General features: G+C 31.2%; 1 long non-coding RNA gene across 3 annotated transcripts; it reads right to left on the bottom strand.

The window, feature by feature from the left end:
• Positions 1 to 1,487: 1,487 nt before the first annotated feature.
• Positions 1,488 to 19,652, bottom strand: LOC141452400 (uncharacterized). Of its 3 annotated transcripts, XR_012457375.1 has the most exons (10): positions 19,075 to 19,652; positions 17,688 to 17,958; positions 17,361 to 17,547; positions 13,014 to 13,110; positions 8,000 to 8,103; positions 6,073 to 6,299; positions 5,072 to 5,261; positions 3,773 to 3,955; positions 2,935 to 3,073; positions 1,488 to 1,626 (listed from the first exon to the last, which is right to left on the bottom strand). It is a non-coding gene; the product is annotated as an uncharacterized lncRNA (long non-coding RNA). The 3 variants fall into 3 exon arrangements; XR_012457373.1 differs by having other exon boundaries at positions 17,688 to 19,652; XR_012457374.1 differs by lacking the exon at positions 13,014 to 13,110 and having other exon boundaries at positions 17,688 to 19,652.
• Positions 19,653 to 24,865: the final 5,213 nt, after the last annotated feature.

The following is a 24,865-nucleotide window of genomic DNA, read 5'->3' as shown; positions in this document are numbered from 1 at the left end:
ATATGTGCGCCTTTTCGTATATAAAATGTAAATGTTTCAGTTGTTATAAATGTATTTCTCTAACTTCTTAATCTAGATAATAGTTAGTAAAAACTTATTTCAATTACATTAAATATTGTTGATTTTCAGTAAAAACTGCAGATTAGGCACTAGAATACTGCCTGCAAAACAGTTCATCAATAGAAGCCCAAGTGGTAAAAGACGTAAAACATCTATCTAGCAAAGGAAGCATCTAATAATACAGGTGAGGGTTTTTGTGTTTTTTTAAGCTTTTTGTGTATGTATTTATTTTACAACATGAATGTAAAAAAAGGAAATTAAGAATATATAATACAAAATTAATGTTTTTTAATCTAAAATATTTGATTAATTGGTTTTCAAAGAATTTTGGTATATAACACTTCTATTTAATTTAGTTCTTCTGATATTATTTGTTCGTAGCATGTTTATTCATTAATCAATCAGTTTCTGTAGATAATATATATATATCTTGCGTTGTTTATTTATCTGAAGATTAAAAACAGTGTAAATTAGAAGTGTTATATACCAAAATTATTCCAAAGCAAATAAATGTTAGATGAAAAACAATATATCCCTAAGAAGTATGTATTATTATTTTTCGTTTTCAAAACTGTTGCTGTAAAGTAAATAAATACATTCACACACTCAAGAATAAGTGGAAGTGTTGTGAGGCGCCTAGTTGTGTAAGGAGATCCTTCCTTGATATGGAAGTAAACTGTATTTGTGGAAATATATTTCATTTTCATATTGATGTAGAAGAAGTGTGTTTTTTGCAAAAATATATTTCATTATCATTGAATGAAAAGATTTAGGTTTTAAAAAAATTTGAATCAACTCGTTCCACCATCGGACTCGTTCCAGTGGAACGAGTCCGCTCTAATAGCCCATCACTATTACTTAGAATAATGTTGATTTTCAGAATGAATCCTGCCTTACTAGAGTACTGCCTGCAAAAGTGTTCGTCAGTGGAAGCCCAAGTGACAAAGACGTAAAACATCTCTCCATTAAACATATACAAGTTTTGTCAGGAATCAATTAATAAAACAAGTATGTAGTTATTATATGTAATATGCATGTTTATTTTTAGTCTAATGCATGCAGAGTTGGGCACGAGAGCAACGACTAAGTTAGCCGTTGGCAAAATTTGTTTGTGTTAATCATTAGTCGTGAAGAGCTTATAATTTTTTAATTCTTTTTCAAAAATAATTCCATAATAATAATAATGTTAATAGACTATGTGTGTTATTTTATTTTTCTAATCCAATTCATTTTATATTATATAATGGAAATATCTTTCATTATCATTGAATGAAAAGGATTTTTTTTTATTTTAAAAAAAGTCAATTCTTTAGTTTAATTAGTCTTGTTTATTTAACTTTGATAATATACATAAATTGTTACAGATGTTTTTCTCTAGTTTCTTAATGCTAGGTAAAACTCACTGAACATTTTAATTATTTAAATGACAATAAATAATGATTTTTAGAATCAATACTGGTGATACCCAGAGTACTGACTGGAAAAGTGTTCATGAATGGAAGCCCAAGTGAAAAAGACGTAAAAGATGAATCCAATGTGAATGTAGCAACAAATTTGGTCAGGAATCTATAAAAAGAAGTATGTAGTTATTATACGTAATGTGCATGTATTTATCAAGATTTAAAAATTGCATGTTAAAAAATATTTAATAAAAAAAGTACACAAAAAGTAAAAATGATTTTATTTTTCCATTAAATGTGTTAATTAATATGAAAAAGTAAAAATAAATCGAAAATAATTGGTAATATTTGATTAATATTAAAAAATGCTAAAGAAAATGCGTAAAAAATAAAAAGGATAACCTAAAAGGGAGGTTACAAAGTCTGAAGAGTGGTAGAAGTAAAAAAGCTAACCAAAGAGGAAGGTTAAAGATGGCCGGCAGAGTCGTGAGAGTGTGTAAGAGCAATAGACAGCTGTAGCGATCTAGTGGCCACTGGATCAGGTGAGTGAAGTGTCCGCCATCTTGCTGTTGATGGGTATATAACTAAGTTCGTTGGAAGGGCGGGGCAGGGTGGGGAGAACCGCCGAAGGGACAACATCTCCCCACCTCATGATTCTTTGAGAGAGAGGTGATGAATGTTAGAGAACCGCCGAAGGGACAACATCTCCCCACCTCATGATTCTTTGAGAGAGAGGTGATGAATGTTAGACTAGACTAGATAGATAACATATGTTTGGAGCGACGAGCGATCTACCCCCCTGCATCACTCAAGTCGTACTGAAGAGAAATTGCCTTGACAGCTGTATATATAGGGAAGGTTACAGCAGTGATACCTGGTGGCAAATATGTGAACTATTTTTTTGCCTGCCTGATAAGTGGCGCTCTTTGGCGGATTTTTTTGGAACTAATCCCCACCTCATGATTCTTTGAGAGAGAGGTGATGAATGTTAGACTAGACTAGATAGATAACATATGTTTGGAGCGACGAGCGATCTACCCCCCTGCATCACTCAAGTCGTACTGAAGAGAAATTGCCTTGACAGCTGTATATATAGGGAAGGTTACAGCAGTGATACCTGGTGGCAAATATGTGAACTATTTTTTTGCCTGCCTGATAAGTGGCGCTCTTTGGCGGATTTTTTTGGAACTAATTTTTTATTTTTCTTTTTTACCTGGATTTCTTTATTTTTAAGTTTCTCTGTTAGTTTTAAACGTTTTTTAGCACTTTTTTCTGTATTGTATTAATTTATTTATGTATTTTTAAATATATCATAGAATGTAAAACTATGTAACAAAAAATTGGTATGAAATAAATAGATTTTTGTTTTTATACTAAACGTTTTTCTTAATTCTCCTGCTATGTAGCACCTTTTTTTCATGAAAAAATTATATAATCAATAAGATTGTGATACAAACATGCAAATTACAAATACCTGAATAATACATTTCTTTAGTAATTGATTTATAACAAAAGTTGTTTATTCCATTGGATTTTCCTCAACTTTTTTTCATTTCAACTTCATTTTGATGAATATTTTTGAAGGTAGTACCCACAGTGTTGGCTGTTTCAATCTGGAAATCATAATTATTCGATGAAATATAGTTTTTATAAGAGTTAGTCATTAATTATGGTCTTCTATCCAAAAATACTATACATCAAAACTCAATCGTTTTCAAAAATATATTTTTATCTTACAGGAAATAAAGAAAAATTGAAAACATAAATGAAATTTAAAATTTTGAAAACAAATCAGTTTTTTAGAATGAACACATAGCATTAAAACAGTAAATTATTTGAATTACTCCTTCCTTGCAATCTTACTCTTGTGCTAATCTTGTCCTAGTCAAATTACACTTACTGCTATCAATTTATAACTCATTGGTTTATTACAGCTAAAATAAACCATTTTTCATTTAATTTCCTTAAAAAAAAACTCAATTTATTTAATTTTAATTGTGAAAGCTAAAGAACTACGTATATCTCAAACTCTTGGTAAAGTATTATGTACTTCAAAATAATTTTTAATAAACCTAAACCCGTTTAGGATAAAAAAAATGTAGGATTAACAAAATTTAAAAAAAGCTCAACTAAAAATATTCTGAATTTACTGCATGTTTAAAGCAGAAGCTTTCAATCAAATTAAAACCTACCTTCAACAAAAATCAAGATTATCACTCTCAGATTTAATAGGAATAGTTTAATTTATCTGATGAAAAGAGCTTTAGTTTCTGCTGTAATACTGTGTGTTAACTAATAATTAATAAGACTACCTGAAAAACAGTTCCATAGTCAGAATGGTAGGTAGATTTCCTGGACTTCTTTATAAGAAAAGATGAATCGACTTATTTACCGGCGTACTGCTGCATGTAATAGAGATAATCATTTCAGATGAAAGATGAACGTTACTGTGCTACCAGCTGGTATAGCGTTGGAGAGGCCCTCGGCAGAAAGCACTGGATAATGGAAAAGAATATTGCATTATTAATTATAATTAAATTCACACCTAGTGAAAGATTGTAGAAATTGGAGCAGTTTTCTGTTAAACTAAATCTCTTATCAACCATTCTGAATGCAGTTTTCTTGAAAAAAGTTTCATTTTTCTTGAAGATAAATGAACTATTATTAAGATTATAAAATAAATGGCTAATAAAAAAAAAGAAAAAACTATTATTGGAAAAACTTTCACTGCTTCACGTCATATTACGATATAAATGAATTACATTTCCAAGAATATGATTTTAATGAAAAAGGTTTAATTTTTAATTAAAAAAATATATATGTATATAATTTTTATAATCTTATATTATTAACACTTTTAATCAGTATGAACCATTTTTTCATAAAACCAAATTAAAAAATATTACAGTAATTAAATGTTCCATTGTATTTTTTATTCAAATAAAAAGTTATTAACAATGAAAGGACAACAATTAATTTAACAGAAAAAAAAAATTATATATTTTTTTAATACCTTCATCAAATTAAATAATGGATAAGACTTCCTTGGGTAAAAATAATGAAACCTATTACTTGTTTAAGAGTTAAGAACGTATAGAGCATGTGTAATGTTTTAGAATAAATTCAACAACTTCCATTTTACAATTCTAAAATATTATACTAAGTAACCTCGTACACGCAAATTGTGAAGCCGATTTAAACATTTTTTCAAACAGAAATTATAACTTCTAATTTTAATTGGCAAATGGGTTAAAATATCTAAAAAATATATATGTATATAATTTTTATGTACACTCAATACTTTTTTGAAAGCCTTTTTTTGAAAGAAATTAAAAATTTTCCAAGAAATTACATTAAAAAAAGGTAGTTATTAAAAAGAAATAATATTATTGATAAAAGATTTATATTGGCTGAAAAGTTATATTAGATTTAAAAAAACTACAGTAATCGCAAGTATGTTAATCGTTAAATATCTCAATCAAATTTAAACATTAAAAAAAAAAAAAAAAAATTAAAGTAATTATTCAGATTCAAAGAGGGATATTAATTATTTGTAAAAAAGGATTATGTTGTAATACATTGAACGTACTGAACAAAATGGATAAGACTACCTGAACAAACAGTTGTTGTAGGCAGATTTCCTTGAACGTTTAATTTTCCGGAATAGAATGGATGAGAGTCTCCTAATTTTACCGGTGTTCTGCATGTAATGATGGGTCCACAGAGTTTTATCATTTCAGATGAATGCTGAGCATTACTTTCAAGCTGGCTAATGGTTGGATAGGCCCATGGAACAAAGCACTGGATAATGGAAAAGAATGACTACATTAATAATTTGAATTTGATTCATATCTATTGTAAGGCTATAGAAATCAGAATATTTTTCTATTAACCTGGATCATTCAACCAAGTTCATTTAAATCTTCTATCAAACAGTCCACGTACGTTTCAACCAAATTAAGCTATTCTTAACTCAAAAAAGGTTTAATATTGTTCCAAACGATTAAGGAATAACTGCTATCTGACAAATTTAAACCAAACATATTATTAAATGTACTTGATTGAAAAACCTATAACGTTTACTTGAACATTTGAATAATTTGAAAAATGAAGAAGATGCAGTTTGGTAATTATGCAAGACCCGAAATTAGCAACAACTATTTTGAAACAGTAGATTTTATTTATGGTTGTCAGTTTCAGCTTCCTTCTAAACTACCATTTCAATCTACTTTGGTTTTGCCATCTGCAAAGTAACATTAAACCTTTATTCTGGGGTTATTCCGGCGAAATATTTCGTTTGTAACATATTAGTTTGTATCTGTACTAATAGTAGTTGAGTGTGTATAAGTGCCAAGCTTGATACCTCAATTTTTCTTAATTTATACTTATTTTTGTGTACATATGTAAACAAAAAATTGTAAATAAATGTATCATTATAATTAATTAGTTTTTAATTTTGTGTTTTAGAGATACATTCAGATGAATCTCGAAAACAGGAATATGACAATCAATTGTGAAATTATTTTAATATTTTTTGAAAATACATCGATCGAAAAAGAACTCCAACATCATAAATTTAGCGAATTATTAACTCTTTTTGGGATTAACATACCTTTGAGAATCGGCTTTTTCATATTTGAGGTTCGTGAGTCTTAATATCGCTTTCTTCATATTGAAGATGCATAATCATTATCTTTGCCTTGATAAACATCAAAATATGAATGATCGGTTAGTGACGCGCAGACGCAGATTTGCTGTTATTTCTTTGAATCTTTTATAGTCCCAAATTCAGGTAATGTCTCAGGCTATTCACTAACCAATCCAGCTCTGAAATTTTCTCTGGAACAAACGAGCAATTAATCCTAGAAATTAGTAGTGGAATTTATTATTTAAGAAAATCAAATCTCTTGCCTCCAAAAAATTTCATTTTTGAAACACTTTAAACTACCCAAGTTAGTTTTCAAACTTGAAAGTACAGACTTAGTGAAATAACTGCTTTATAAAAAACATTTTTTGTTTTGTATTTGTTAGGCAACAAAACTTACCTTCAATTTTCACTTTCCCCTTATAGTTTCGTTTCTCTTAAATGTTAACGATTTCGATTCTGGCCTTATAGTCTGTGTGCTTAAAAAGTGATCGGTAGTACCTATCACTTTCTGTGATTTGAAATTCAGGGTTCTTAATATTATTGTTAAGTTCAAAACCCCAAATCAACAAAGTCACTTAATTAGAATTATTTATTTATAGTAAAAGTGTTAGTAGGTTTCATTGTACTCTCACCAGCACCAATTGTTCATATTTTACAGGGTGTCCAAAACAAAAATAAATATTTTTTAAATGCATATTCAGTCTGACTCCTTCATTAATCTCTAGCAACCCATTATTGAAAACTAACAAAAAAGAACATAAGTCAAAACGATAATAAAATTGTGAGTAGTACCTCGTGCTTGTCTTGTTGGATCAAGTAATTAATGTTTGCTACACCTTGAGAACAAAGAATTCTTAATGTACTTACCATTTTAACAATTTAGGGTAGATTTAAAATAAAAATTAAATCAAATTAATTAAAAGAATCTCCATATAAAAGTTCAATATACCACTTTATCCTGGAAGTTGATTTGACATTACATGTCCAACAACAAGACGTCTACATCTGATTAAGTTAATCAAATTATCAGATTAATAATAATAATCAAACAAATAATCAGATTAGGATGACCTAATCTTTAAAAGAACAAATTAACCTGATTATTTTATTCTCAAACTCAACCGCTAATCTATTTGCATTATTTCAACTAATCACTAATTTTAAGTCCTTATTACTGCGATAATACTCCATCAACCAGTATTAGCACTACTTAGGATTTTATTGCTAAATTCAAAGCCCTAAAAAGATTAATAAATTTAATTTTTATTTGTTTTAGTTATACCAAAAATTAAATTTATTTTATTTTGTACACGATCATAATAGAAATTTGTAGTAAGAACATGAACTTTGTAACAGATACATTGTATCTTTATACAAATAAGGTACACTACCACATTATTTGAACAAAACTTCTTTTCATATCTTTTGGAAGTTCCAAACAATCGAAGGTAGAAACATCCATTTTTAGTCAAGTTCATATTTAATCACATAAAAAGTTAAAAAAGAAAAAAACTGACTACATAATTTGGTGCTCGAGAATTTTAATGAGCTTTGTTTAAACGTTTCCATGTGTATTAACCGTATTAAAACTTGTATTACCCGGAGTATCTGATGTTAGTTTTCGTAGACCGGAGTGACTACATGATAAATGTCTTCGCAATTTAGTACATTTATGATTTGTTTAAGAGTTTCACCAAATAAAATGTAAGTGAAAAAAAGTTTCATAATTTTCTTTAAAAATCCATATAAGTGAGATTTCCAGTGGCTGCCTGTCCACAATACCATCTATTATACTGAGGCACGCATATTATACCTCGTTCTTGGGGGCCAGGTCAGAGCAGCAAACTATAGTAACTCGGACAATTATTAACCTTGACAGAAATCACCTTACCTGTACAACTGTTGCCGCTGTAGCTTCATTGTTGAGAGCGCTGATGCTGATGAAGATAACAGCTTCGTATGTGCAAACTGATCATAAAGGTGATGCATTAACATCTGAAAAAAGTGTAAGTTCTGTTTAAAAAAGAACTCTAAAAACATTTTTACTATTTTGTCATAAATCTTTCGCTGAACTCTCACCACCTCCTAACAGTTGGTGGAAATTTCTTATATCCAAATTTTTGAATCATAAGCAAGCGAATTTTAAGGCGTTACTCATTACAAGAAAAAAAAAATCATCAATGCACTGAGTCACATAAAATTGTGTTTCGGTTTGAGGAAATGGTGCGCCAATTTAAGCACTTTTATACAAAAAATCGAACAGAAATCATGAAGGAAAGTTTATAAATTTTGAGACAAGCTAATATACCTGCGTGTAGAATGTTTAGTGTAATTGTACTGGAAATATTTAGAGGAAGTCACAACATTGAATTGAATATGAGACTATCAAGAGTAGACCCACTACTGACAAAACAAAAAAACTAAGACAGAGATACCATTTTAACTTACTTTCTGTTATCGATACGCACCCAAAAAAGGAGCTTGTTTCATAGGAAAGGTGTTTTTACTAGCCATAATCTAAAGCTTCGAATCCTATAAATTTTCATAAAAACTGAAACGTTTACAGGCAAAACATGACCTCCAATGTAACTGTTTGAATATTTTGCAATCCTCACATATCTATTTCCATTATACAGCACTAATATAAATTCTATTATATAAAAACCGTCTACAGTACATTGTGTACAAAAAATGTAACGAAACCTAACAGTTAGCTTATTGTACAGACAACTATACAGCTCTATTCCTTTTCATTAGAATTATAGAACTTATTTTATTTCGTTGCCAAACACATAATAAATTCTGTTTCTACGTAGCGAACGACATACCTCTTGCCTTTCTACAATACCTTATGGTACGTTTGGACCACCAACTATCTGCTTCTAGCGAATGTGACCATTTTTACTTTCTTAAATTCCTACAAAGGCGAGGGCTTGTAATATGTAAGTTTTTTGACATCGTTTTTAACAGAAAATATACATCCAATGGTGTTAAAATAAATTTGTAGTAAATTAATTTTTATGAATCAATTTTTGATTTGATTCATTGAATGGTTAATTTTCATGATTCAAAATGAAAAATCATAGGAAAACTAAAACTTAATGCGTTTTAGTACAATTACGAGAACATTAGCAATCCGACAACCTGAAATGTATTTATTGATACAAAATATAACCTCGTAAGCCAGGTTAGCCAGGAGGTTATCATCTGCTCTCTGTATCTGAGGAGGCACCTTTGAAGGCACAGTACATGCTTCACATTGAATGAAGTGCATTATTTGATAAATTAAGGAATAAGTTTGATCTTTATTTTTTACTTCCGTTTTATTAAATAATAATTGTTAAAAAATAAAATGGTTACTTTTCTTTTTGTTCCTTCTCCAAAAATTGACATTTGAGTAAATTAGTAATGAAAAGTCGGTTACGCAAAATCCCAGTTTTCTGCATTTACACCCCTCTGTTTGGGGTGGGGTTTTATTAAAAACCAAAAAAATCCATATGATCTTGAAGCTCAATAAATGCGCAACTTTTTCTGAAATTATGTGATTCCTTGATTCATTAACCATTGAAAAAATGCAGTTGTAAATTTTAACTAAAATCATCGAGAACGAAATTTTTAGACATTCAAGTAAAAATTTCATTGTTATAAGAATCGTTTTGAGGCTCTGTACCAAGCAAAGTTATAGGAAATTTAATGCTCTTTCGTTTGGAATAAGCAGATTTGTTGTAGGATACAGAATAGAAAAGTTACAGCCGTTTTTATGGTAAAAAACGCGAATATCGACGGAAAAGTCAAAAATGCAAATATCTTGGACACTATTGAGAATCGGGCCAAAGTGAAGAGAATATTTTTTGTTGCATTTGAGCTGCTGAATCACCTCCCGAAGTTTCGACTACTCCTCCGTATACACCCTGTATATACGAGTATATAAAAGTTGAAAAGAAAGTCACACAAGGATTGAATATGACAATCTTTATGATAAGGTTCGCCGATTATAACTGTGTCTGTCTCCTTTTTGTACATTTGTTCAGTGACTTCTGGGTTACCTGGTACATAGTTATTTTCTTCTTCGGAAAGATCATTTTAAAATTCACTACGTTATTTGTAGTTCTCTTATTTTTAGTTACAATTTAATGTTACTCCAAAAGATTTACGATACTTTTTCCATGGAGAAATATTGACACCGTTCAATCAATAGAAATCGGCAGATAGTTTTGTAAAAAAACGTAAAATCAATTTCGAGAATTTGATATGAAAAAATCTACATAGATGAAATACTTAAAAGACAATGTCTTATTACAAATCTCAAAGTTAAGGTACAGCTTTCCTTCTGGCTGAATTTGTATTAAATATTTATACCCTTCAATACATAATCAAAAGCAAAACTAGAATAAAAGCGAAACTTCAGGTCATGGCTTCACAATCTCACTCTCCCTAGAATCACTTTAAAAATAAAAAATTCACAAAGAAATCACAAATAAAAATAAATCTGCGATACAATAGTTGTTTCTTTGTTTTTGTTTTTTGACAGATTAAGATTAGAAGCGGGATGGGACCTACGCCCCACGGCACCGCAGCCACAAGAGGCTTATTGTGCCTTCTCCTTTAAGTCTAATAGATGAAACCTCCCCTTCTAAAAAGGTTGAGAACTTTCCCTACCAGTTCCTTCTGCGCTGCAATCTTCTTTGGCCTCAAAGTTCCAATGATATCGTAGCGCAGCCGCTCGATTGCAACGCAATCGAATAACAAGTGAGAGGCCGTTTCCTCCTCTTCCTGATATAATCTGCTCAGTGGTTTCGAGCTTATAAGCCCTAACTTTTGCAGATGCTTCCTGAACCTGCCATGCCTCATGAATAGGCCTGTAATCTGATTTCTGCCCAAGCCCAGAGCATCTTTAGTTCTTTGTTTACACAGCAAGGGCATAGCCCTTTTTGACAGATTAATCGATGTACTTTAAAGTAGTTAACGAATTGATTTAAATACTTTCTCAATCATGGAAATTGATATAATTCAATTGTTAACTTTAGCTACCATTGTAGAGTACTGCTCATTGTTTTTGGTGACTATTCATTAATCCAAAAGGGCATTCGGAATTTACAGTGCCAGAGTTATAATGTACGTTGAAAATTAGTTCACAAAAATTAATGACCTCCTGCTATTGACAATTATGATACTTCTTACATTGTTATACGGTACATGAGTTCTATCTTCTGTTACGTGTATGGCTTCTGTGTAGTCGGATTTAAATGTTCTGATTTGTGAACTGGTCAGTATTGCAAAGTGTCAAAAATGATTTGTAGTTAAGTTGGCGAAAAATGTTGTTGAGATTGTTCGTGTCTGCTTTGCAATTTCTACTATTTTCCATCTTTGATATGTAAATCATTTCTAGTACTATCCTTTTGTGTGTTTGTCTCTAATTTTAGTACCTTTGTATTCGAGAAATCGAACTTGCAATGATTATCTGTTCTATGTAAGAAAAGTGCAGTTGAGTTCTACTTTTAGTTTTGTGTTGTACGTGTGTTGGTACAGTCTTTTTTTTTAATACTGGGAGGGCCAGCAGCTGGTTTCGAACCCAAGATTTTTTCGGGGAATCTAGCACGCTTAAACTGAGCTAATTAATCCCTTCTCTAATTATTGTTATGTTAAATATGTATGAACATGTGAGTTTATTCACTTTATATCCGAAGAGCAAATAAGTAAAATCGTAAAAAGAATACTTTAAATACTGATTATGATTACTTACAAGCAACATGCTCGTACACTCATGCATTTTATGTATATGTGTAAGTGTGGGTGCCATAGTGTTTATTATAAATATTATAGGTTTAATGAGGTTTGCTCAGCTTTGTCTGTGTTGGTACGAAAACACTTCTAAAAGTGTGTCCGAGTAATAGTAATTTGGTCGTTCATAGTGTTTTTGAGAATGGCTTTGTGTATGTTGCTATTCTTTAGGCACCTATACTTTTCTTCTTGTACATAACAGCGTCATTGGATTGTTGATAATGTCCGGTTGTTGGCAGTGTTTGATAAGGTGGTTTGCATATACTGAGGTCGTTTTCATGCATTTTACGTGTTCTTTGCATACATGTGTTCTTTGCATCTGTCTTTGACATTTTTGCCCACTCTGGCTAATATAGTTACTATCACAGTCTAGTACTAGTTTGTAGATTCCATTGCTGTCATCATGGTTGTTCGATTCGGTTTGTGCATGTATCCTGTTCCCCATATAGTACTTAATGAGGTTTTGAAGTCTAGTTTCTTAAAAAAGTAACACAGTTCGGAAGTCTCGTTTCCGACAAATGTAATAGCAGCGAATATGTTGTGTGTGGGTTATCGATTTGGGCAATTTTTGTTTGAACTTTTATTTGTTAGTTTTAATAGATAGTTTTAGATAGTTTTAATGAAAAATGGTCCACAAGAGTTTTGATCAAGAAAGATTAAAAACAAAAACGGTTTTAACAATGAATTGATACTTTAAAGAAAACAAATAGTATCTTTTTAATTACGTTTAACAGTCTATTATTAAGAAGAACTAGGAAGTATTATACGTTATTTCAAACAATAGCAACATTAATCGTGGAGCTAATTCATAGACATGTGGCAATTTTACGTAATATTTTTGAATTTTCTGTTTATCTACAGTTTCATTGCTTGTAGCTTCAATTTTTCTTCTTGTAAGAGAAAGCACTCTGACTTATGTTTAAGTCACTGGTTCTTTTTCTATCTCCCATTCTATTTGGATTACTGCATTCATTCGTTCAAAACCCGAGTATTTTCAAAATTTCCCACTAAAAAGGTTTGGGTGCAGGTCTTATGAGTCACCGCAATTAAAATGAGAATTAAGCATTTTATTTTTAATAAAATCTCTTCAATCAAAAAAAAAAAAATGTATACGAAAAGATTACCTCAATGGTTAGCGAATCCAGCGGCCGGCCCTTATATTTTTCTCTTCCTAGGGCTTCATATCTTTTAAGATTACTGATGTAAAAACTTTCAATCTAACTGAAATATTAATGTCTATCTTTCATAATATATTTTTTAAATGTTAAATTTGTATTATTTAATATTAATAATTAATTTTAACACAATGATGACGTAATTTAGTAAATTTTCATTTTGATATGGCAGTTTAGGGGACGTTTAGTAAGGGAAAAATAAAAATCCAGCACTGCGGACCTAACTACATTTTCTCTAGAGACTTAGTTACAACTATTCTAAGACCAATACTAAATTATATCAATATTACTGAATGCATACGTCGTGTGGATGAAGGCTATAGTAAGACTAATGAGATTGCAATAAATAAGTGGCAAGTTTTTGAAATAAAGTGTTGTGAATTGCTTTGAGAGTACCGTGAACTACTCCACAGGGAGTGGAAATGCTCACAACAAAAGACAGGAAAAAACACAAATTTAGAGAACCTATGAACCACAGAAGCTAGACAACGCTATCAACCCAGAGAGGAAACAGTCCGATGACAACTAAAACCCAAACTCTCACAGACGTACTTCCAAACTAAACAATAATATGATAATTTTAAATCTACACGTTTAATTATATTAAATTTGGTTAGGCTATTCGTGTATTTCTGGTGGAAAATTAATACCGAAAACCGTTCACGAATAGATAAAAATGTAACTTTGATCTTAAATAACTCGACTAATATTAGGGATATCGAAACGGGGTTAACGTCATTTTTCACAGTTTTCTATGTAGTTTTCATAATCATTGTCAAAACCAGTGGTCCTTATGAAACCCCAATCGTGTTTTTGGCCGTAACTCCGCTAAAAATGAAGATACGGCATCGAGGGTGGAAAATTTGAAAACTAGACCAAAAAAAACAAACATATAGTTTACTTCATACGGTTTTTTCAAAATTCCGCTTTCCTAAAAAGTTATTAGCGATTGGTGCGTTTTAAATGGATCACCCTGTATAAAATTAAGATAAGAAAATTTACCTACTACTCCCATACATTCTGGTTTTCGCTTTGTCTGCATTAGATTTGTGTGTTTAATTTTATTTGGGGCTTTACTTCATTACTTGGTTAGTAATTGGCACAGGGATATAATGTGAGAAGAAAATTTTATATGGCACACTCAAATGACTAATATTTTTTGTAATTTTCTTTGTCTATTTCCTATGGTTGTTCGTGTTGAATATTGTAGCGCCCAATGTTAACATTGTACTTTGAAGTCTCTTATTTTCTCTCTCTCTCGAGTTGTTTCCCCCCCCCCCCCAAGAGCCTTGAAATCTGTCCAGCATACGTAAGCTGTGCAGTCTGCACAGATTTTAATACAATTTAATTTTAGTCAAATAACACATTTACAGTTTCATTTCTGGGACAATGTGTTTTTACATTTGCTGGAAAACTTTTAAATTGTTTTAAAAATACAGAGTGAGGACTTCGAAGTATCGAAACATGAGATCTGTTGTAAAAGTATTCACACCCGATTTTTTGTTTTGTTTTAGTGTTCAACTAATTTTACACATTATTTTGAGCAAACAATGTGGTAAATCACAGCGGCGCGGTCCATTTTGTACATTAATTCCTACACTGCTAGATAACAGTGTGTCTAATTGGGTGCGGAACTAAAACCCATAGCCACCAGTAAGTAGTATATTGCTCGTAGACAGCTACCTGTTGTTCTCTGTAAGACTACATCACTGGATGGACAAAGTCTGTATGTCTGAACATAAGGAAGAGTGAACGTAAGCATCACCAAACTACAATTATGAAGGCCGCGGCCAACTTCTACATAGTCTCGGCCAAACAATACCCTTGACGTTGGGAGAGATGATACAGTCACTCACCCATCTCGGCCAATCCAATACAGGAACATTCGTTAACAGTAACTGCCCGCGCCTCATGGTGCTCTAAGACATGATCTCCTTCATGTATAGCCGAAGAAGAGCTGCTTGTCACTCTCTGTTCTTGTGCCGCCCGTAATGCAAGAACTATTTTACTTGTCACAATTCGTTTAAGGAAAATTTCTCAGCAGCTGGTTATTGCTCTTTTTAACGAAATGGTTCTTTAGTTTTTGACTCTTTAACTACTATAACAAGAAGTTTGTGTCCAATGAAAACTGAAGTTAGCAAATTAGCATGTCCAACTTTGTAGAAATACATTATAAGTGAATTGCAAGATATACATATAACCGATTCCTGGTTAAGACAAAGAATTTAAGTAACTAGCAATTAAATGAAGTCGTTGATTTTGTACTTTGAAGCACGCTTTTGTTGTTTCGGATATATATTCATCATCAGAGGTAGTCTAGAATAGAATGCATAATTTAACTTACCCTTATGTTTCTGTCACACACTAGTCTGAGAAAGCGACAATGTGAAAGTATGATACTTAAATTGTTAATAAACAGTAAAATTTTTATGTAAAAATAGTAAAATAAAGTAAACTTCAACTGTTAGTGTGCAGTACACCATTTAATAACATTTAAAGTATCACATACAAATACCATTGTAACCTCCGTTTCTGTGTCAGTAATTGTAGTGAGCGACAGTAAACATAACTAAAAGCCAAATTCTTACATCTAGTAAGTGATGAATCAACCTATAATGATGAATAAAAATGAGACTCCTTCAGAAACCTTCGCATTTAGCTTTTTAAACTGTAAGTTTTTGTTAAGGAGATACTATTCACTGAACAAACTCTTTCCGCAGTTTAACATTGACAGTATCTTTTCTGTACAAATTGTAAGTTTCAAAAATATTTAAATACGTTAACTTGTGTATGAGAAAGTGGTTCGAATGTGAACATCAGATTTTTTGAGATCTTAAAAAACTATAATCATCCCGTTAAAGGGCAAAGACCAAATCTGGTTTACTAATTTTAAACTTTTATAAGACTTAGTTTTTTGAAAGAAAAAAACAAAGATTTCGGATTAACTAAAGTACTATTCAGAGTATAATATACTTGCGACAAAAAAACTAAGCACTGACATGTAATTCGTGCGCATACAGGAGCAATTTTTTTATTAGCCAATAGCAAACTTTGTGGGAAAACTGGAGAAGAAGCCAGCATACATACATCTCGTGAAGTAGTAGGTGTTCGGGGACATACTGTTTATTATATCATTATTTTCGCATTATCTAAGGCCGGGAAATAGAGGTATCTCTATAGTGAAGGAGTACGTCATGGAATCATGATTGTGGAGACGTGTTCCTACTTCACACTATGTCTTGCTTCTTTTTTTTTTATTAATGATATATCATTAGGAGATAAATATTGTCATATTTGAGGTATTTATTTTTTTGTTATGGCTTTCTACTTGATTTGATGTAAAAGAAAACAAAGTGTATCTAGTGTATCTAGAATTATATACTTATCACAAACTTCACTAAAGATACGCAAAAACTCTGAGAAGATACAGTCAAAAAATTTCCTTACGTTTCCGCAGGGAAGAAAATTACTCTTTTCATAAAAGTTAAACTTTCCTTATTCGCAAAAAATTAAATAAAATAAAAAAAATAAAAATGAAATAAAATTCCAGACAAAGACTAGGAATCGAATCCAGCACGTCTACAGCCACAAGGTGGTTCAGAAGAATGTAAATATTAAATAAAAATAAATGAATAGCAAAGTGAAGTAATTAATTTCATAAGACAGTAAGAACTGGGGACCCAACGGGATAACTTCTATGGGTCTCTAATATTTTCTTCTTTTTTTAATAAGAAAAAAAAGCCGACTATCCCACGAGACAGCAGCCACTCGATTTGAAGAGTTTACTTTTAAGAAAATTATTGCTACGAACTTTCATAAAAAATTTGGGGGAAAATGTAAGCCATCTTGTGAATAGCAGCTGAAAAGCTACCTACTAAGATTCTGGAGGCTCTATCAGGTGGTCGCAAAATTCGTTTATTTGTGCGAGATACATGTAAATATGAAAATGTAATTCCTTGCGGTTGGCAGGACAGATGTTTCCATAATCCCATTCAATGTTGAAAAGAAGTTTCCAGGTACAAATATCATATTAATTAAATACTATGAATGGCAAAGAAATACCAGATTGGGTTTTGAAAATTTAAATACTGATTTAGGACTCAAAAGAGGGTTCAAGTGACCTTTCATAGGAGCAATCGTAAATTGCTAGTAACAATACCCCGAGTAACCTAGCAACGTACCCATAATTTCAGACCAAGATTTTGTTACCAGAATTTTAATTCAACAATGGATTCATAGTCTTATTACAATATACCCATTTATCAAAATATATTGCATAGTAACATACATACATACCCATATGGCTCGAACCGAGCACTGTCTCCACCAAGAACTTCCTCCAGTCTTACTGTGCTGCGCCTTTGTTCTCCAATCAGATATTTCAGCTCTTACAGTTTCACAGGCCACCTGGTTTATCCATCTACTTCTTGGCCCTCCTTGATGACAGGTCCCAACAGCATAACTTTCTTAGCGGTAGCATGTCCTAATTAAATGGCCAGCCATCTTAATTTAATTCAAGTCAAAAATATAAAGAATAAAACTTGGATATTCTAGCTGCACAAGAAATGTGGTACTGGTATCGTGGCCTAGTAACATTAAACACAATGTACATTTTATACACACCGTTCTGAATCCACATTAGTCTAATGCAGCATCTTGAGTTTGTGGTGCAAATGGTATTGCGGAACTCTTCAAGGTGAAAACTGGTGTTCGCCAGCGTTGCATACTAAGCCTGCTTTTCCTTGCTCGTGGATGATCTTCCTTTCCTCAGTTCCAGAGGTTATGTGATTGTCGGTTCTGCAAAGATTAAGTCTCTGCTACATGCTGATAATATAGCATTCATAGCTGATGATCCATCCGCATTGCAGAGAAATATTAGAATCCTTGAATCACACTGCAAATTAGAGAATCTTCAACTTCAATTTAAAAAAATCAAAAATTAAAGGGAAGTTGTTTTTCTGAACAACCGTTTTACAGAAGCATTTCTTTAGGGACCACACTATTCATTAAGACTGTGAGCATAAAAACCTAGGAAGAGAAAATCAGCAGCTGAATTGGGATTATGGCATTGGAATCCATCATGCTAACCACTTATCTAAACTCTTCCTTAATAAAAGTTTATTATAAATTAATTTATATTGATTTATTTTAATAAATAAATAAATAAACTATTTTAAATGTAAAAATGTAATTTCTTGAAGTTAGTGGGGCAGATGTTTCCATAAACCCTTTCAACCCTGAAGAGAATTTTCATTTTACAAAAATATACACTGCGAATAGCACAGAAATTCCTAATTGGGTCTGAAAACTTAAATACTGATTTAGAACTAAAAAATCAAGTGCCATTTCATACGAGCAAACATAAATAATTCTAAAATACTAGCTATTTCAATTATTAAAAATAAAAACAAAAAAAAAACGGACATGACACCGTTGAGTTATTCAGAAACGTATCAATAATTTCAAAACAAGACATTATTAACATAATGTCAACACAACTTCCATATTTATCCTTCCATCACAACATCAAATTTCATAGGCAATATGTTGCATAGCATCATTAAGCACAACATACATCATTTTATACACACCGTTAATCCAGATCCGATCACTTTTATTATGTGATATTTATTGCTAGCGAAATTCATTCTTACACAAGATTGTTTCCTTAACGATCTACTGAAGTTTTAGCTAAGTGTAAGAGTTTATATCCAGTGATACAATGAATTCGGTAAAGAATTCATTAAAATCTAAAGAAAACGAAGAGAGATACAATGGTTTGAAATTTGAACAAATTTGAAAACCACCAAAATTCAACCAACTATACATATTTCATTAACTATAATCACTAAAACTACATTTTATTTTAAAAGTTTATTTAATATTTCTTTTTAATGAGAGTACAATGCAATAACAAAAACCATACAGTAGAGGGTTAAAATCTTTCTAAACCGAGCAACGAGACGTCAAGTTTAGAGCCAAAAAAGATAAAAATAAAATCAATTCTTACTAGATTTGTGGTTCAATAATTGTGGAAGTGATAACAAGTACTTCATTAAATACTGTCTTCGAGTTTGCACCGTTTATATTAAAACTGTACGATTCTTTAAATAATATAAAAACAACACAAACCGTTTTGAACCACAAAGTGGTTCCGTGCTGAAGCAAACTTGCACTTAAAATTATACATAATTACGATACTGCCTTCAAAATATCTACATTTTCTTAAAAATTGTTATCTTTTTTTATAAGGGCAGAGGATATTTGAAGCATACACCCACAGGTTAAGACTTTTTTGTCACAGAACTCTGTTTTTGAAACTTTCAAACAAGCTGGCTTCAACCTCCCACCTATGTACATATGTATGTATAAGTATGGTAATCTAGGCCCAATGTATTGTAAAGGTTATATTAAGTAACCAAGTGTACGGCCGTGAAATAGTCTTTGTTATTGTAAGGAAAAAGGTAAACAAAACAAAGAAAAAGTTAAATACCATTAAGATTAGTGAAAATAGATGTGTCATGAACATAAAGAAGACTTTTCAAATTAGTTCTACGCAAAATGCCCAATTAGTAAATGGTTTGTTGAGTGCCATTTCCAGACACAAAGTATTTCAAAGTCCGTTACGATTCACCAATCCAAACCCAATTTTATGTTATCACTAGGTTATACAGTTAAGACAAGATGTAATTAATAAATTCAGAAACATTCTAAATCTATGTTACGGGCATATTAATAGTTTTTGCTGGAACAGTAAAAAAAAAGTTGTCTGATTGTAGTCTATTTTACCGTAAAATTACTTGGAAAACTGTTTACTTACTTAAATTTAGATTTTAATAGTTGTAAAGTTGTTGCGAAATTGTACTGTAAGCAATTATTACATAAAATTCAGTTTATACAAATTTTTTTTATATCACAGATCCTCAATGGCCATGTTCAGTTTGCTATATGTTTGTAAAAGAAGATATCTATTACCTTTTCTTGTTTTACCCTATGAGAAATTAATTCTTAATACTCTTATTAGGAAATAATTTCTTGCTAGATGGGATCAGTTATAACGTTAACTCTTCTTTGCATTTTCTTAATTTAATGAATCCTCAGAACTTGAAATATCGACTGTACAATTACTTTTTCTATATATCTAAACTATGAGCAGTTTTGCTAAATGATTAAGCGTATTAATAATAATGTATGAATGAATAATATTTCAAGGAAAAGTAACAGTTATCCCACTTAATTCATAACATACAACGTGTAAACATTTTGAATCAGATGTACGTATACTGTTGCAAAACAGAAGCATAATATCTTGGCCTAATTAAACCTCGTTATTCCAATCTGAATAGAGTTTGAGGATCTCTATATGGGGCATTGTAAAGATAATATCTTACATATTATTCAGGTTGACATTTTACAAATTGTACAGGTTGGCATCTTACCAATTACACTAATTGTCATCTTTCAAATTGAAATTTAAGTTTTGTTTGCAGCAAATTGTGGTGATGAATACAGGAGGAAATTAATGTCCCACGAGGTGATAATGCAATAAAAATATAGTCTCTAATAGTTGAAGAGAAGTATACATACGTTTAAAAGTTACGCAACTAAAAGTTTTGCAAAACGTTATACATACTACATATAAAGATTGATGGAAAGGAAAGATATATGTATGTATATAAGTACACAAAGGAAGTTAAAAAATGACAATGGTGAGGTGATTGGTGTAAAATGGAGAGCTAGGTTAATCTAGAAACATGATAATGATGGCAATCTAGCGTGGAATATTGGACTTATAGTGGTAAAAGGTGAAGACTTCTTCTTCTTCTTTTGGTATTCTAACTGTGGTCACTTCATCCTTCATTGATTGTTCAACCACTTCGCCATCTGCAATACGGTACTGCAACACCAGTTTGACCAATAAACCTCGTTTTACTTTACTCACACCAACTTAGATAATAGTTTGGCTTTTATTCATTTTTCTAACTAAAATATTTCTAGATGTATTCAAATCATAAAAAAATAGTTAACAGAATATAAACAATAATATTTTATTTCATCCTCTGGATCAGTGAAAAATCTGGTCTGACTGCTCACTTGATTTCCGCTCATCACAGTTTGTGATTAAATTTTAATGAAACTTAGGAACTCAAAATTTTACAGCTGAAGAATGAAGCGTGAAGTCGTAGCTTCTAAAAAACCTAAAGTTCGATCCGAAGTGATTGGCCTAGTACAGGGGTCGGCAACCTATTTTAAGTAGAGAGCCATTTCTTCATAAATAATTTTAATAAGTCTTACCAAGAGCCACAAGGATGATAGTGTAAAGAACTCTGAAGATAATTTGTATTCACAAATTATTATTTTATGATATTCAATAATATTTAAATGTTTTATATATTTATTTTCACATATTGCAAAGTAAATGAACAAATAAATGATAACTAAATCTGTGTTCGAATGAAAATGACGACAGTCCTCTATATTACGTACTGTATTTTAATATAATTCTATTCAATTTCTAACCTATCACATTTAAAATTCTTTTTGAAAAAATATCTTTACTTTAATAAATGAAATTTTCATTTGTTTCAATAAAATTGAAATATACAATTTATTTTGGACAGGCTGAAGAGCCACAAAATTTGGATAAAAGAGCCGCATGCGGCTCGCGAGCCGCGGGTTGCCGACCCCTGGCCTAGTACATATTATGGACAAAAAATTAATTCCTTTGGCTACTGTCTGATAATTACTAAATAATTAAAAACGTTTTCTAAACCACTTCCGATGGACTACTAAACTTCCTAACTTGTTATTTCGGCATTAAATTTACTGCAGTTGTTCAAACCCTTATCTTGAACATTGGCAAAGCCTAAGAGTAATCTTACGTTAGATTCCCCAAATGAAATATTTTTGAAAAAAATTTATATAAACAGTACCTATCATGACTTTTCGTGCAGAAATTTGCAGCAAGCTTCGGTCTTGTGGAGGCTTATACTCTTTTATTAGGGTTAGGGCTTTTTCTGATAGGTTACACCTGATTCACAAAGCTCGTCTGCCGCCTGAGATGTGACTATTCAACTAGTTTGGGTTCTCTGTAACGAATCCGCTAGCTAGGGAAATGACATGATTCAAATAAATTGTACACTGCTCTGTCTGCATGTTCTCGCTTAATTCATTTGTCCCCAGTTCCTTGCATCTGTACTCTGCTCTTTCTATCTGTACACTGCTCTATATGTACCCTGTTCCTTCCATCTGTACGCTGTTCTTTCCATTTGTATCTTGTTCTTTTAATCTGAACCCTGCTCCTACCATCTGGATACTGCTCTTTTACACTTTCTACGACGAGATTTTGAAAACATTACATATCATCATAAACAATCTACGAACATTACATCACAGTTTCTGAAGGTGCAGAATCCTAAATGTATAAAACCACTAGTAACCATATACAAAAACAATAGTAAATCTAGCTCTGTTAGTATTAGTTAGTAAATCTGTGATTTTTGTTAAATAATTGTACGAACTGAATCCAAAGTTTGTATTTATGTTCATACAGGAATTTATGGTGAAAACTAAGTTTAGAGAATTGAATAGGATCGCAATTCTTTCTTGAATTAGTTGGAAGTCAAAGTAATATTTCTGAACTCCATTTCAAAAATGTATATTCATAAAGCATTCAAGAAGTAAATGAGTAAATAAATTTGCGAGTTGAAAACACCATGCAATTTGCGAAGATTCTCATAACACTTTGTTCTACTTAGGATGATACTTAGTAACGAGTGGATGCTTTTAACACAGTAAACAAACAAAGGTGCACTCTTGGATCCTAATGATGTAGACAAGGTTATAAGAAAATAATAACTTGGTGGTGAAGAAGATGAAGAGAGGACGTAACAAAAAACAAACAAACTGTAAATCAACGAAAAAATGGTGTTTTAATGATTGATGTTAAAGGGCAAAGGAAAATAATTGATATTTTTAATGGATGAAGATTAAAAAGACTGGTAGAAAAAAACAGAAGTGCAACAATTGAAAAAGATCAATGACCGTGAGCCCGACAAGGACTTCCAGATAAGGGAACCTTCAAAATATCTACTTAATGTCGGTTTACTGCAAATTATTCGAATAATCTGTAGAGGAATATTTAATAGAATTCTAAAACTGATCGGTCTAAAAACACTTAAAAAACACACACATATATTAATGCACATAGACATACACAGAGACCATTCGCAAGGAAAAAAGAGAAATACAAATAGGTACTTAGTAATTTTCCACTACTAGTTTTCTATGAATAGTTAAAATACTACCAAAAAGGAAGACCTCTGTTTCAAATGAAAATTGTTTCTTCCGGTCTATTGTATTTTTTTTTAACTTTCTATAACCATCTCACTACAGGAAATCGCGATCCTGTCAATTTTCAAAATTGAGTTTTTTTCCCCACTGGAAACAGTACTTTAGGCTCCACCAGAAGATGTAGTGGTGATTCGACTGAAAAATCATTCATTGCACACACTCACAATTAATGGTATTTGTTAGACAATAATATCGAAACGGATTTTATCAATTGGTGTGAATTATTCACACTTATATTCTCTGACTATAATTTGTGTAACAAATTTTAACTGAACTTATCATTTTTACTAAATGTTTTGTTGAGTCCAATAATAAAAACTACAGAAAAAAAAGAAGAAGAAAATACTTAACTCTGAAGAAATGTGGGCTTGAAACTTTGTGACAATTAAATAAAAAAATTATCATTTAATTTCATTAAATTTATTGCTAAGAAATGTGACAAGTATTTTTATATTTGAATGAGGTAAAAAGGAATGTTTAAGAGATTCACTTTTGCAGCCTAGCGGTTTCCTTTTAGCTACATATTTAATTTTCATTAATATTTTACATAGGTAATACCATTTCTATTCAATGAAAAACTCATTGTATTTCAATTTAGGATTACGTTAACAGAATGTCTTGGGAGTTCACCCAGTATATTACGATCTGAACTCAAATTCGAAATCTGCACGAACACTTTTGGGTTAGAGAAAGAAAAACATTAATTCTATAAAAATAATTTGTACTAAAAACTGAAATTATTACTCATTTCCAGGTGAGTTTTACGTCCAAGAACATATCAAGTGTCTTGAACGGAGAGGGAGAGCTAAAGTACTTAATTTCATATTTTTTATTTTAAAAAAGCATGAATCGAATCCAGCACCGCAACACATCATAGCTTTACGGACAGCGCTTTTTAAAATTTAAAATGGTTAAAACAAAAACAACAAAATAAATAAATAATCACTTTAATTATAGACGAAACAGTCGCCAAGAAAGTAATAGAGGTAGCCTCGCGGTAACTAGCAAATAATACAAGACTAGATATAATCATCGAACGTCTTTTATGTGATGAGATTAAAGGCAGTTTACCACGGACAATCAACTGTGAAGAAATATCTTCTTATTCTATTTTTATACCTATATATTATAAAACACCTGAACTAAATACTGTGTTATTGCCATGTTGGAAATTGTCAACCTAAAGCTTTTAATCTTCCTGTTTTTTCAAATCATGGTTTATCTGAAGAATTCTTTATTTTCAAAGTGTCTGCTTCAATCTTCGAATTATTTTCATATTTATTTCAGCTGCAAATGACAACTGAACGAGACTTTTCTTTTTTTTCTTACCTCAAGGAATGCTCGTATAAAATATTACATTTTGTTCTTTCTAAGGTAGTTGACTAAAAAATCATTTAAGAAAAAAGAACAAAAAGGATTCGCCAAGGCTGTGATAAAGTTTATTAAAA

This window comes from Rhodnius prolixus, unplaced genomic scaffold, assembly GCF_049639745.1.
Source record: "Rhodnius prolixus isolate KJV_2025 unplaced genomic scaffold, Rpr scaffold_3, whole genome shotgun sequence".
Lineage (NCBI taxonomy): Eukaryota > Metazoa > Arthropoda > Insecta > Hemiptera > Reduviidae > Rhodnius > Rhodnius prolixus.
This window is presented reverse-complemented; position numbering and strand designations above follow the sequence as displayed.